Source organism: Elephas maximus, chromosome 4 (assembly GCF_024166365.1).
Source record: "Elephas maximus indicus isolate mEleMax1 chromosome 4, mEleMax1 primary haplotype, whole genome shotgun sequence".
In the NCBI taxonomy this organism is placed as follows: Eukaryota; Metazoa; Chordata; class Mammalia; order Proboscidea; family Elephantidae; genus Elephas; species Elephas maximus.
In genome coordinates, this window is record NC_064822.1 from 197,116,272 (window position 1) to 197,129,306 (window position 13,035).

The following is a 13,035-nucleotide window of genomic DNA, read 5'->3' on the forward strand; positions in this document are numbered from 1 at the left end:
TCCCTGAGAGGGCAAAGGTGGAGCACTGTGAGGTCCCAAGGGGGCCTAAGGGGCGTTCAGTTCACTTGGCCTGAATGTGAGGACATGTCCTTCTGCGTTTCTGCCTCTTCCAGCAGCCTCTCTGCCTGGTTGTGCGAATTCTGCCGTCTCCTGAGGTACAGGTAGCTCCTGACCTGTGGGGACATTCGCCTTCTTCCCAGACACTTCGGTCACTCTCCAGGCTCAGGGACGCAGCGTGGGCGTGGCTGTTTCCATGGGAGGTGACCCCCTACCCATCCCCTCCTCTGCTGAGAAGCTGCCTTGCCCCAGAGCCAGGCCCCAGCAGAAGACCCAGCCTGTGTGCAGCTCAGGACAAGCCTCCTGCAGCCACGGAGCTGCATAGGTGGGGTGAGCAGGAATAGGGAGAGGGATGTAGGAATAGGTGGAAGAAGGAAGGGGTGGGGTCAGGGTAAGAGAGGAGGGTTGAAGATTGGGTTGGGTGTGGGAAGGGGCTGGTGGGGTAGGGGGTGCAGAAGTGAGCAGGATCAGGGAGAGTGCTGGGCAAACTGTGAGTCTGCTGGTGTGTCAGGGTGGGGAGCGAGCAGGAGCAGATAACTGGGAGGACAGAGTAGTAGGGTGCTCCTGGGCTCCTGCTCTCAGCCACCATTGGGGCCCCCTCTTTTGGCCCCAGTCATAACCGTTTCTACCTTCTCATCTCCCTCCCTCCCTTGCTCTTGGGAACACAATGGAGAAGACAAAGTCACTCTTAGTTGAGATAGTGTTTGTTGCTTTCATTAGGTTTAATGACAAAATTGTAATTTGATCATATTACAGTTTTTAACAACCACCCCGTCCATCATTTTGTAATAGTCTGGTGGCTTTCAAGTGGTTGTGATGCTGGAAGCTATGCCACCAGTATTTCAAATACCAGCAGGGTCACTCATGGTAGACAGGTTTCAGTGGAACTTCCAGACTAAGACAAAGAAGAAAAGCCTGGTGATCTACTTCTGAAAATTAGCCATGGAAAACCTTATGGATCCCAGTAGAATGTTGTCTGACTTGCTTGCTCTGAATACATCATCAGGAGGAATCGACAGCTAGAGGAGGATATCGTGTTTGGTGAAGTAGAGGGTGAATAGAGGGCCAGCAGTGTGAGGGAGACCCTCAGTGAGATGAATCAGCACAATAGCCTCAATAATGGGCTAGAACATGTCGGCTGGCGATCATGCAGGACTGGGCAACATTTCGTTCTGTTGTACATAAGGTTGTCATGAGTTGGGTTTGACTCAGGCAGCTGTGTACGTATGTATGTGTGTATGTATGTATGTTTGTATCATCTGCCTATCTCTCTATAATCTGTGTATCTTCTATATCTATCTATCCTTGCCTATCTATCTATATCTATCATTTATCTATCTATACCCATCTGTCATCTAGCTATCTTCTGTATCTATCCCTATCAATCTATCACCTATCTTCCATATCTATCATCTATCTATATTTATCTATCATCTGTCTATAAACTATCTTCTATTGTTGTTGTCATTGTTGTTAGGTGCCGTCGAGTCGGTTCCGACCCATAGTGACCCTGTGCACAACAGAACGAAACACTGCCCAGTCCTGCGCCGTCCTCACAATCATTGTTACACTTGAGCCCATTGTTGCAGCTACTGTGTCAATCCACCTCTTTGAAGGTCTTCCTCTTTTCCGCTGACCCTGTATTTTGCCAAGCATGATGCCCTTCTCCAGAGACTGATCCCTCCTGACAACACGTCCAAAGTATGTAAGATGCAGTCTCGCCATCCTTGCTTCTAAGGAGCATTCTGGTTGTATTTCTTCTAAGACAGATATGTTTGTTCTTCTGGCAGTGCATGGTGTATTCAATAATCTTCACCAACACCACAATTCAAAGGCATCAATTCTTCTTCCGTCTTGCTTATTCACCATCTAGCTTTCACATGCGTATGAAGTGATTGAAAACACCATGGCTTGGGTCAGGTGCACCTTAGTCTTCAAGGTGACATCTTTGGCTTTCAACACTTTAAAGAGGTCCTTTGCAACAGATTGTTCCAATGCAATACATCTTTTGATTTCTTGGCTGCTGCTTCCATGGGTGTTGACTGTGGATCTAAGCAAGATGAAGTCCTTGACAACTTCAATCTTTTCTCCATTAATGATGTTGCTTATTGGTCCAGTTGCGAGGATTTTCGTTTCCCTTATGTTGAGGTGTAATCCAAACTGAAGGCTGTGGTCTTTGATCTTCATTAGTAAGTGCTTCAAGTCCTCTTCACTTTCAGCAAGCAAGGTTGTGTCATCTGCATAACACAGGTTGTTAATGAGTCTTCCTCCAATCCTGATGCCCCGTTCTTCTTCATATAGTCCAGCTTCTTGGATTATTTGCTCAGCAGATTGAATAGGCATGGTGAAAGAATACAAGCCTGGCGCACACCTTTCCTGACGTTAAACCATGCAGTATCCCCTTATTCTGTCCGAACAACTGCCTCTTGATCTATGTAAAGGTTCCTCACGAGCACAATTAAGTGTTCTGGAATTCCCATTCTTTGCAATGTTATCCATAATTTGTTATGATCCACACAGTCGAATGCCTTTGCACAGTCAATAAAACACAGGTAAACATCCTTCTGGTATTCTCTGCTTTCAGCCAGGATCCATCTGACATCATCAATGATATCCCTGGTTCCACGTCCTCCTTCTGAAACCGGCCTGAATTTCTGGCAGTTCTCTGCCAATACACTGCTGCAGCTGTTTTTGAATGATCTTCAGCCGAATTTTGCTTGCGTGTGATATTAATGATCTTGTTCTATAATTTCTGCATTCGGTTGGCTCACCTTTCTTGGGAATAGGCATAAATATGGATCTCTTCAGTCAGTTGACCAGGAAGCTGTCTTCCGTATTTCTTGGCATAGACGAGTGAGCACCTCCAGCGCTGCATTTGTTTGTTGAAACATCGCAATTGATATCCCATCAATTCCTGGAGCCTTGTTTTTTGCCAATGCCTTCTGAGCAGCTTGGACTTCTTCCTTCAGTACCCTTGATTCCTGATCATATGCTACCTCTTGAAATGTTTGAACATTGACTAATTCTTTTTGGTATAATGATGCAGTGTATTCCTGCCATCTTCTTTTGATGCTTCCTGCGTCATTTAATATTTTCTCCATAGAATCTTTCACTATTGCAACTTGAGGCTTGAATTTTTTCTTCAGTTCTTTCAGCTTGAGAAAGGCTGAGGGTGTTTTTCCCTTTTGGTTTTCCATTTCCAGCTCTTTGCACACGTCATTACAATACTTTGTCTTCTAGAGCTGCCCTTTGAAATCTTTTGTTCACGTCTTTTACTTCATCAATTCTTCCTTTTGCTTTAGCTGCTCGACGTTCGAGAACAAGTGTCAGAGTCTCCTCCGACATCCCTCTTGGTCTTTTCTTTGTTTTCTGTCTTTTCAATGACCTCTTGCTTTCTTCATGTATGATGTCCTTGATGTCATTCCACAACTCGTGCAGTCTTCGGTCACCAGTGTTCAATTCGTCAAATCTATTCTTGAGATGGTCTCTAAATTCAGGTGGGATATACTTAAGGTCATATTTTGGTTTTCATGGGCTTGCTCTGATTTTCTTCAGTTTCAGCTTGAACTTGCATATGAGCAATTGATGGTCTGTTCCACAGTCAGTCCCTGGCCTTTTTCTGGCTGATGATATTGAGCTTTTCCATCGTCTCTTTCCACAGATGTAGTAAATTTGATTTCTGTGTGTTCCTTCTGGCAAGGTCCATGTGTATAGTCGCCATTTATGTTGGTGAGAGAAGGTATTTGCAATGAAGAAGTTGTTGGTCTTGCAAAATTCTAGCATTCGATCTCCAGCATTGTTTCTATCACCAAGGCCATGTTTTCCTACTACTGATCCTTCTTCGTTACTAACTTTTGCATTAAAATCTCCAGTAATTATCAATGCACCTTGATTGCATGTTTGATCAATTTCAGACTGCAGCAGCTGAGAAAAATCTCCTATTTCTTCATCTTTGGCCCTAGTGGTTGGTGCATATATTTGAATAATAGTCGTATTAACTGGTCTTTCTTGTAGGCGTATGGATATTATCCTATCACTGACAGCATTGTATGTACTTCAGGATAGATCTTGAAATGTTCTTTTTGATGATGAATGCAACACCATTCCTCTTCAAGTTGTCATTCCCAGAATAGTAGACTATGTGATTGTCCGATTCAAAATGGCCAATACCAGTCCATTTCAGTTCACTAATGCCTAAGATATCGATGTTTATGCATTCCATTTCATTTTTGACGATTTCTAATTTTCTTAGATTCGTACTTCATACATTCCAGGTTCCGATTATTAATGGATGTTTGCAGCTGTTTCTTCTCATTTGAGTCATGTCACATCAGCAAATGAAGGTCCCGAAAGCTTTACTCCATCCACGTCATTAAGGTCAACTGTACTTTGAGGAGTCAGCTCTTCCCCGGTCATCTTTTGAGTGCCTTCCAACCTGGGGGGCTCATTTTCCAGCACTATATCAGGCAATGTTCCCCTGCTATTCATAAGGTTTTCACTGGCTAATCCTTTTCAGAAGTAGACTGATGGGTCCTTCTTCCTAGTCTGTCTTAGTCTGGACACTCAGCTGAAACCTGTCCTCCATGGGTGACCCTGGTGGTATCTGAATACTGGTGGCATAGCTTCCAGCATCACAGCAACATGCAAGCCCCCAAAGTAAGACAAACTGACAGACATGTGGGGGCTATCTTTTATATCTATCCCTATCAATCAATATATCTATCATCTATCTATAGTTTTTAAAAGTGCTCCAGAAAATTTGTTACTTGACGTGTTCTGGGTGTCAAGAGCAACCGTTTTAAAGCATATTTACGAACATTAATAAGATGAAAAATTGCTGCCCTGTGCTGAACTGTGCTATTCACATTACAAAGGACTTGAAAATATTTTCAGCATTTAAAAATGTGTAAGAAGGAGTGAACTACAGGATGACTGGGTAGAAATTGTGAGTTATCAGTTGCTCAAGATTTTGTTAGTTTTATTTCTTGCATGCATTGTTGTTACTATTATTTTATCATTTGGGTAAAGCCTTTGATTGCTGTAATAAAGTCAAACTGAGGCCGCCTGGTGCGGGAAGTCTTCACCAGGAAGGGGGATTGGACCTTCAGTCCTGAAGCCCAGCACCAAAGGATGAAGAAGTTTGGAGAGAATAGGACCTATCCACCAGGGCAGCTTCCCTGTCCATACTGTAGTGGGCACAGCATTGGTTCTGGGCTCTGTTGGTCCTTTTGGTTGGTGCAGCATGGTCTGCCTTTTCCAGCTGACCTCACGGACAGCTGAGATACAGTGGGGTCATCACACCTCACTGACCACTTGGGGAGAGCCCTGGGCCTTGCTCTGAAGTCTGCCATACACTCAACTTCCTCACAGGCTCACACTGCCTGCAGGGATGGATTGATTGCAGGCTGAGAGAAGCCCAAATTGCGTTGGCTGAAACAAAAAAGGAGACGTGATTATCTAGGGACAACCATGGGAGGGGGAGGCAGACCTGCAGCAAGGACTCGGGCAGCACCAGGGCTCCATCTGTCTGCATCCTCCCTCAGATCTGCACTCTTCATATGGGGATGGACATGGCTGCTGGCAGGGGAAAGGTCTTGCTTCTATTTGTTGTCGTTAGTTGCTGTTGAGTCAGCTCCGACTCATAGCAGCCCCACGTATAACACGCTGAAACATTGCCTGGTCCTGTGCCATCGTCATGATCATTGGTATGTTTGAGACCATTGTTGCTAGTGTGTCAATCTAGCTCATTGAAGGTTTTCTTCATTTTTTGCTGACATTCCACTTTATCAACAGGGTCACCCCTGGTGAAGCTGTTTCATTGGTGCTTCTACACTAAGACAGACTGGGAAGAAAGTCCTGAAAATCAGCCAATGAAAACCTTATGGGTAACAACAAAGCATTGTCTGATTTAGTACTGGGGGATGAACCAACAGGTTGCAAGGCATTCAAAATATACCTGGGGAAGAGCTGCCTCCTCAAAGTAGAGTTGACCTTAATGATGCTGATGGGTTAAAGCCTTCAGAACCTTTACTTGCTAATGTGGCATGACTCAAAATGGGAAATAACAGCTCCAAACATCCATTAGTAATCAGAACAAGGAATGTATGAAATACAAATCAAGGAAAATTGGAAGTCATCAAAAATGAAATGGAGATTGCCTCTATTAGAGGTGATGAAATTCCAGAGAAGGGTTCTAGTTGGCCTGGCTGAGCCATGTACCTATCCCTGGTCAACTCGGGGACTGGGGTGGGCACTATTGGGGCATCTCCTAGAAGCTGAAGTAGGCGTTGCCTGCACAGTCAAATAATGACTGTCTTTTGAATCCAGAAGTGGGGTCTCCGAATTTTTTTTTATTGTATATCCATAAATAATTTTTGTAAGGTATTCATAGGTTTTATGAATCATAACATTATGAATAGCTGCAGAATATTGTCTGATAATAGTGCTGGAAGATGAACCCCTCAGGTTGGAAGGCACTCAAAATACAAGAGGGGAAGAGCTACCTCCTCAAAGTAGAGTCGACCTTAATGATGTGGATGGAGTCAAGCTTTCAGGACCTTCGTTTGCTGATGTGGCACGACTCAAAATGAGAAAAAGCTGTAAACATCCATTCATGAAATGGAATGTATGATGTATGTATCTAGGAAAATTGGAAGTTGTCAAAAATGAAATGGAATGCATAAAGATTAATATCCTGGGCATTAGTGAGCTGAAACAGACTGGCATTGGCCATCTTGAATTAGACGATCATATCGTCTACTATGGTGGTAACGGCAAATTGAAGAAGAATGGCGTGAGATTCATTGTCAAAAAGAACATTTCAAGATCTATTCTGAAGTACAATGTTCTCAGTGATTGTCGTTGTTGTTAGGTGCCGTCAATATGGTTCTGACTCATAGCGACCCTACGCACAACAGAACAAAACACTGCCTGGTCCTGCGCCATCCTCACAATCACTGTTATGCTTGAGCTCATTGCTGCAGCCACTGTGTCAGTCCACCTCGTTAAGGGTCTTCCTCTTTTCCGCTGACGCTGTACTCTGCCAAGCATGAAGTCCTTCTCCAGGGACTGATCCTCCTGACAACATGTCCAAAGTATGTAAGACGCAGTCTTGCCATCCTTGCTTCTAAGGAGCATTCTGGTTGTACATCTTCCAAGACAGGCTTTTTTGTTCTTTTGGCAGTCCATGGTATATTCAATATTCTTCGCCAACACCACAATTCAAAGGCGTCAACTCTTTGGTCTTCCTTATTCATCGTCCAGCTTTCACATGCATATGATGCGATTGAAAATACCATGGCTTGGCTCTGGTGCACCTTAGTCTTCAAGGTGACATCTTTTCTTTTCAATGCTTTAAAGAGGTCGTTTGCAGCAGATTTACCCAATGCAATACCTTGTTTGGTTTCTTGACTGCGGCTTCCATGGCTGTTGATTGTGGATCCAAGTAAAATGAAATCCTTGACAACATCCATCTCATCTCCGTTCATCATGATGTTGTTTATTGGTCCAGTTGTGAGGATTTTTGTTTTCTTTATGTTGAGGTGCAATCCATACTGAAGGCTGTGATCTTCATTAGTAAGTGCTTCAAGTCCTCTTCACTTTCAGCAAGCAAGGTTGTGTTATCTGCATAACACAGGTTGTTAATGAGTCTTCCTCCAGTCCTGATGCCCGTTCTTCTTCATAATAGTCCAGTTTCTTGGATTATTTGTTTGGCATACAGATTGAATAGGTATGGTGAAAGGATACAGCCCAGCACACACCTTTCCTGACTTTAAACCAATCAGTATCCCCTTGTTCTTTCCAAACAACTAACTGCCTCTTGATCTATGTCTGTCAGTTTGTCATACTGTGGGGGCTTGCATGGTGATGTGATGCTGGAAGGTACGCCACTGGTATTCAGATACCAGCAGGATCACCCATGGAGGATGGGTTTCAGCTGAGCTTCCAGACTAAGATGGACTAGGAAGACGGACTTGGCAGTCTACTTCTGAAAAACATTAGCCAGTAAAACCTTATGAGTAGCAGCAGAACGTTGTCTGATATAGTGTCAGTGATTAGGATAATATTAGTACACCTGCAAGGAAGACCAGTTAATATGACTATTATTCAGATTTACACACCAACCATTAATGCCAAAGATGAAGAAATTAAAGGTTTGCATCAGATTCTGCAGTCTGAAATTGATCAGACATGCAATCAGGATGTGTTATAATTACTGCTGCTTGGAATTCTGAAGTTGGAAACAAAGAAGAAGAATTGGTAGTTGGAAACTATGGCCTTGGTGATAGAAACAACTCTGGAGATGGCATGATGGAGTTTTGCAAGACCAACGACGTAGAAGGGATACACAGAGTCACTATACCAAAAAGAACTGGTCGACATTCAGCCATTTCAGGAGGTAGCATATGATCAAGAACCAATGGTACTGAAGGAAGAGGTCCAAGCTGCACTGAAGGCATTGGTGAAAAAAGGCTCCAGGAATTGACGGAGTATCAATTGAGATGTTTCAACAAACGGATGCAGTGCTGGAAGTGCTCACTTTTCTACGCCAAGAAATATGGAAAATAGCTATATGGCCAGCCCCCTAAAGAGAGCCATATTTATGCCTATTCCCAAGAAAGGTGATTCAACTGAATGCAGAAATCATCAAACAATATCATTAATTTTACACGCAAGTAAAATTTTGCTGAAGATCATTCAAAAGTGCCTGTAGCAGTATATTGACAGGGAACTGCCAGAAATTCAAGCCAGATCCAGAAGAGGACAGAAAACCAGGGATATCATTGCTGATGTTAGATGGACCCTGGCTGAAAGCGGAGAACACCAGAAGGATGTTCACCTGTGTTTTATTGACTATGCAAAGGCATTCAACTGTGTGAATCATAACAAATAATGGATAACACTGGGAAGAATGGGAATTCCAGAGCACTTAATTGTGATCATGAACAACCTGTACATAGACCAAGAGGCAGTCATTGGAACAAAATAAGGGGATACTGCCTGGTTTAAAGCCAAGAAAGGTGTATGTGAGGCTTGTATCCTTTCACCATACTTATTTAATCTGTATGCTGAGCAAATAATCCAAGAAGCTGGACTCAGTGAAGAAGAATGGGGTATCAGGATTGGAGGGAGTCTCATTAACAACCTGCATTATGCAGATGACACAACCTTGCTTACTGAAAGTGAAGAGGACTCGAAGCCCTTACTGATGAAGATCAAAGACCACAACCTTCAGTATTGATTACACCTCAACATAAAGAAAACAAAAATCCTCACAACTGGACCAATAAACAACATGATGATAAATGGAGAAAATATTGAAGTTATCAAGGATTTCATTTACTTGGATCCACAATCAACAGCCATGGAAGCAGCAGTCAAGAAATCAAACAATGCATTGCATTGGGAAAATCTGCTTCAAAAGACCTCTTTAAAGCATTGAAAAGCAAAGATGTCACCTTGAAGACCAAGGTGCACCTGAGCCAGGCCATGGTGTTTTCAATTTCCTGTATGTGTGAGAAAGCTGGATGATGAATAAGCATGATCAAAGAAGAAATGACGCCTTTGAATTGTGTTGGTAAAGAATATTGAATATACCATGGACTGCCAAAAGAACAAACAGATCTGTCTTAGATCTGTTTGTTCTTTTGGCAGTCCATGGTATATTCAACTAGAATGCTCCATAGAAGCAAGAATGCCAAGGCTACATCTCACATACTTTGGGCACCTTATCAGGAGGGATCATTCCCTGGAGAAGGACATCACGCTTGGTAAAGTGGAGGGCCAGTGAAAAAGAGGAAGACTCTCAATGAGATGGACTCACGCAGTGGCTGGGACAATGGGCTCAAGCCTAACAATGATTGTGAGGATGGTGCAGGACTGGGCAGTATTTCATTCGGTTGTACATAGGGTTCCTATGATTTGGAACTGACTCGACAGCACCTAAGAACAACAGTAATGACTTCTTCATTCCAAATACTTTTTATTTATTTACATTGTGCTTTAAGTGAAAGTTTACAATTCAAGTCAGTTTCTTATTCAAAAACTTATACACACATTGTTATGTGACCCTAGTTGCCATCCTTATAATGTGACAGCACACTCCTCCTTTGCGCCCTGTATTTCCCCGTGTCCATTCAACCAGCTCCTGTCCCCTCTGCCTTCTCACCTTGCCTCTGGACAGTGGCTGCCCACTTAGTGTCATGTGTCTACTTGAGCTAAGAAGCACACTCCTCACCAGTATCATTTTGTCTTGTAGTCCAGTCTAATGTTTGAAGAGTTGGCTTTGGGGATGGTTTTAGTTTTGGGCTAACAGAGAGTCTGGGGATCATGTCCTCTGGAATCCTTCCAGTCTCAGACCATTAAGTCCGGTGTTTTTACCAGAATTTGAGTTCTGCACCCCACTTTTCATCTGCTCCATCAGGGACTCTCTGTTGTGTTCCCTGTCAGGGTAGTCATTGGTGGTAGCCGGGCACCGTCTAGGTCTTTGGATCTCAGGCTGATGGAGTCTCTGGTTCATGTGGCCCTTTCTGTCTCTGGGGCTCATATTTTCCTTGTGTCTTTGGTATGCTTCATTCTTCTTTGCTCCAAATGGGTTGGGACCAATTAATGCGTCTTAGACGGCTGCTTGCTAGCTTTTAAAACCCTAGATGACACTTAACAAAGTGGAATGGAGAATATTTTCTTAATAAACTTTGTCATGCCAATTTACCTAGATGTCCCCTGAAGCCATGGTCCCCAGACCCCTACCCCTGCTACTCTGTCCTTCAAAGTGTTTGGTTGTTTTCAGGAAACTTCTTGGCTTTTGATTTAGTCCAGTTGTGCTGGCTTCCCCTGTACTGTGTGTTGACCTTCCCTTCATCTGAAGTAATTATTCTCTATTTTATGTAGTTAGTGAATGCCCCCTCCCTCCCTCCCCACCCTCGTAACCATCAAGGAGTGTTTTCTTCTGTGTTTAAACCTTTTCTTGAGTTCTTATAATAGTGGTCTCGTACAATATTTGTTCTTTTGTGACTGACTAATTTCACTCAGCATAATGACTTCCAGATTCGTCCATGTTATGAAATGTTTCAAGGATTCATCATTGTTCTTTATCGTTGTATAGTATTCCATTGTGTGAATATACCAAAATTTGTTTATTGATTCATCTGCTGATGGACACCTAGGTTGTTTCCATCTTTTTTGCCATTGTGAACAGTGCTGCAATGAACATGGGTGTGCATATATCTGTTCGTGTGAAGGCTCTTATTTCTCTAGGATATATTCCAAGGAGTGGGATTGCTGGATTGTATGGTACTTCTATTTCTAGCTTTTTAAGGAAGTGCCAAACGAATTTTCAAAGTGGTTGTACCATTTTACATTCCCATCAACACTGTATAAGTATTCTAGTCTCTTTACAACCTCTCTGACATTTGTTATTTTGTGTTTTTTGGATTAATGCCAGCCTTGTTGGGGTGAGATGGTATCTCATTGTAGTTTTGATTTTCATTTCTCTAATGGCTAATGGTTGTGAGCATTTCCTCATGTATCTGTTAGGTGCCTGAATGTCTTTAGCGAAGTGCTTGTTCATATCCTTTGCCTATTTTTTAATTGGGTTATTTGTCTTTTTGTTGTTGAGGTTTTGCAGTATCTTGTAGATTTTAGAGATTAGATGCTGATCGGAGTCGTCATAGCCAAAATTTTTTTCCCTGTCTGTAGATTGTCTTTTGACTCTTTTGGTCAAGTCTTTGGATGAGCACAAGTGTTTGATTTTTAGGGCCTCCCAGTTATGTAGTTTCTCTTCTGGTGTTTGTACATTGTTAGTAACTCTTTATATTCTGTTTATGCCATGTATTAGGGCTCCTGGTATTGTCCCTATTTTTTCTTCCACGATCTTTATCATTTTAGATTTAGGTCTTTGATCCATTTTGAGTTGGTTTTTGTGCATGGTGTGAGGTGTGGGTCTTGTTTCATTTTTTTCTAGATGGTTATCCAGTTACGCCAGCGCCATTTGTTAAACAGACTGTCTTTTCCCCAATTAACAGACTTTGGGCCTTTGTCAAACATCAGCTGCTCATAAGTGGATGAATTTACGTCTGGATTCTCAGTTCTGTTCCGTTGGTCTATGTATCTGTTGTTGCACCAGTACCAGGCTGTTTTGACTAGCATGAGATATTGTCCATCTCATTTCTTATTCAGGTTATTTGCTTCCTCTCCTGTTTTTCTTTTGTCACTTTGGCCAATGGTTTATCAATTTTGTTGATCTTTTTAAAGAACTAGATTTTGGTCTTTTTAACTCTTTCAATTGTTTTTCTATTCTCTATTTCATTTAATTCTCCTCTAATTTTTATTATTTGCTTTCTTCTGGTGCCCAAGAGATTCTTTTACTGCTCTCTGTTTGTTCAAGTTGTAGGGTTAATTCTTTGATTTTGGCCCTTTCTTCTTTTTGGATGTGTGCATTTATTGGTATAAGCTGACCTCTGAGCACTGCTTTCGCCGTATCCCAAAGATTCTGGTAGGATGTATTTTCATTCTCATTTGATTCTTTGAATTTATTTATTTCATTCTTAATTTCTTCCATAACCCAGTAGTTTTTGACCAAGGTGTTGCTCAGTTCCCATATGTTTGATTTTTTTTTTCCCTTGCTTTTTCTGTTATTGATTTCTACTTTTAGGGCTTTATGATCAGAAAAGATGCTTTGTAATATTTCCATGTTTTGGATTCTGTTAAGGCTTGCTTTGTGGTTTAATATGTGGTCTATTCTGGAGAATATTCCATGTGCATTGGAAAAGAAAGTATACTTGGTTGGGGTTGGGTGGAGTGTTCTGTATATGTCTATGAGGTCAAGTTGGTTGATTGTGGCATTTAGATCTTCTGTGTCTTTATTGAGCTTCTTTCTGGATGTTCTATCCTTCACTGAAAGTTTTGTGTTGAAGTTTCCTACTATTATTGTGGAGCTGTCTATCTCTCTTTTCAATGCTGTTAGAGTTTATGTATTTT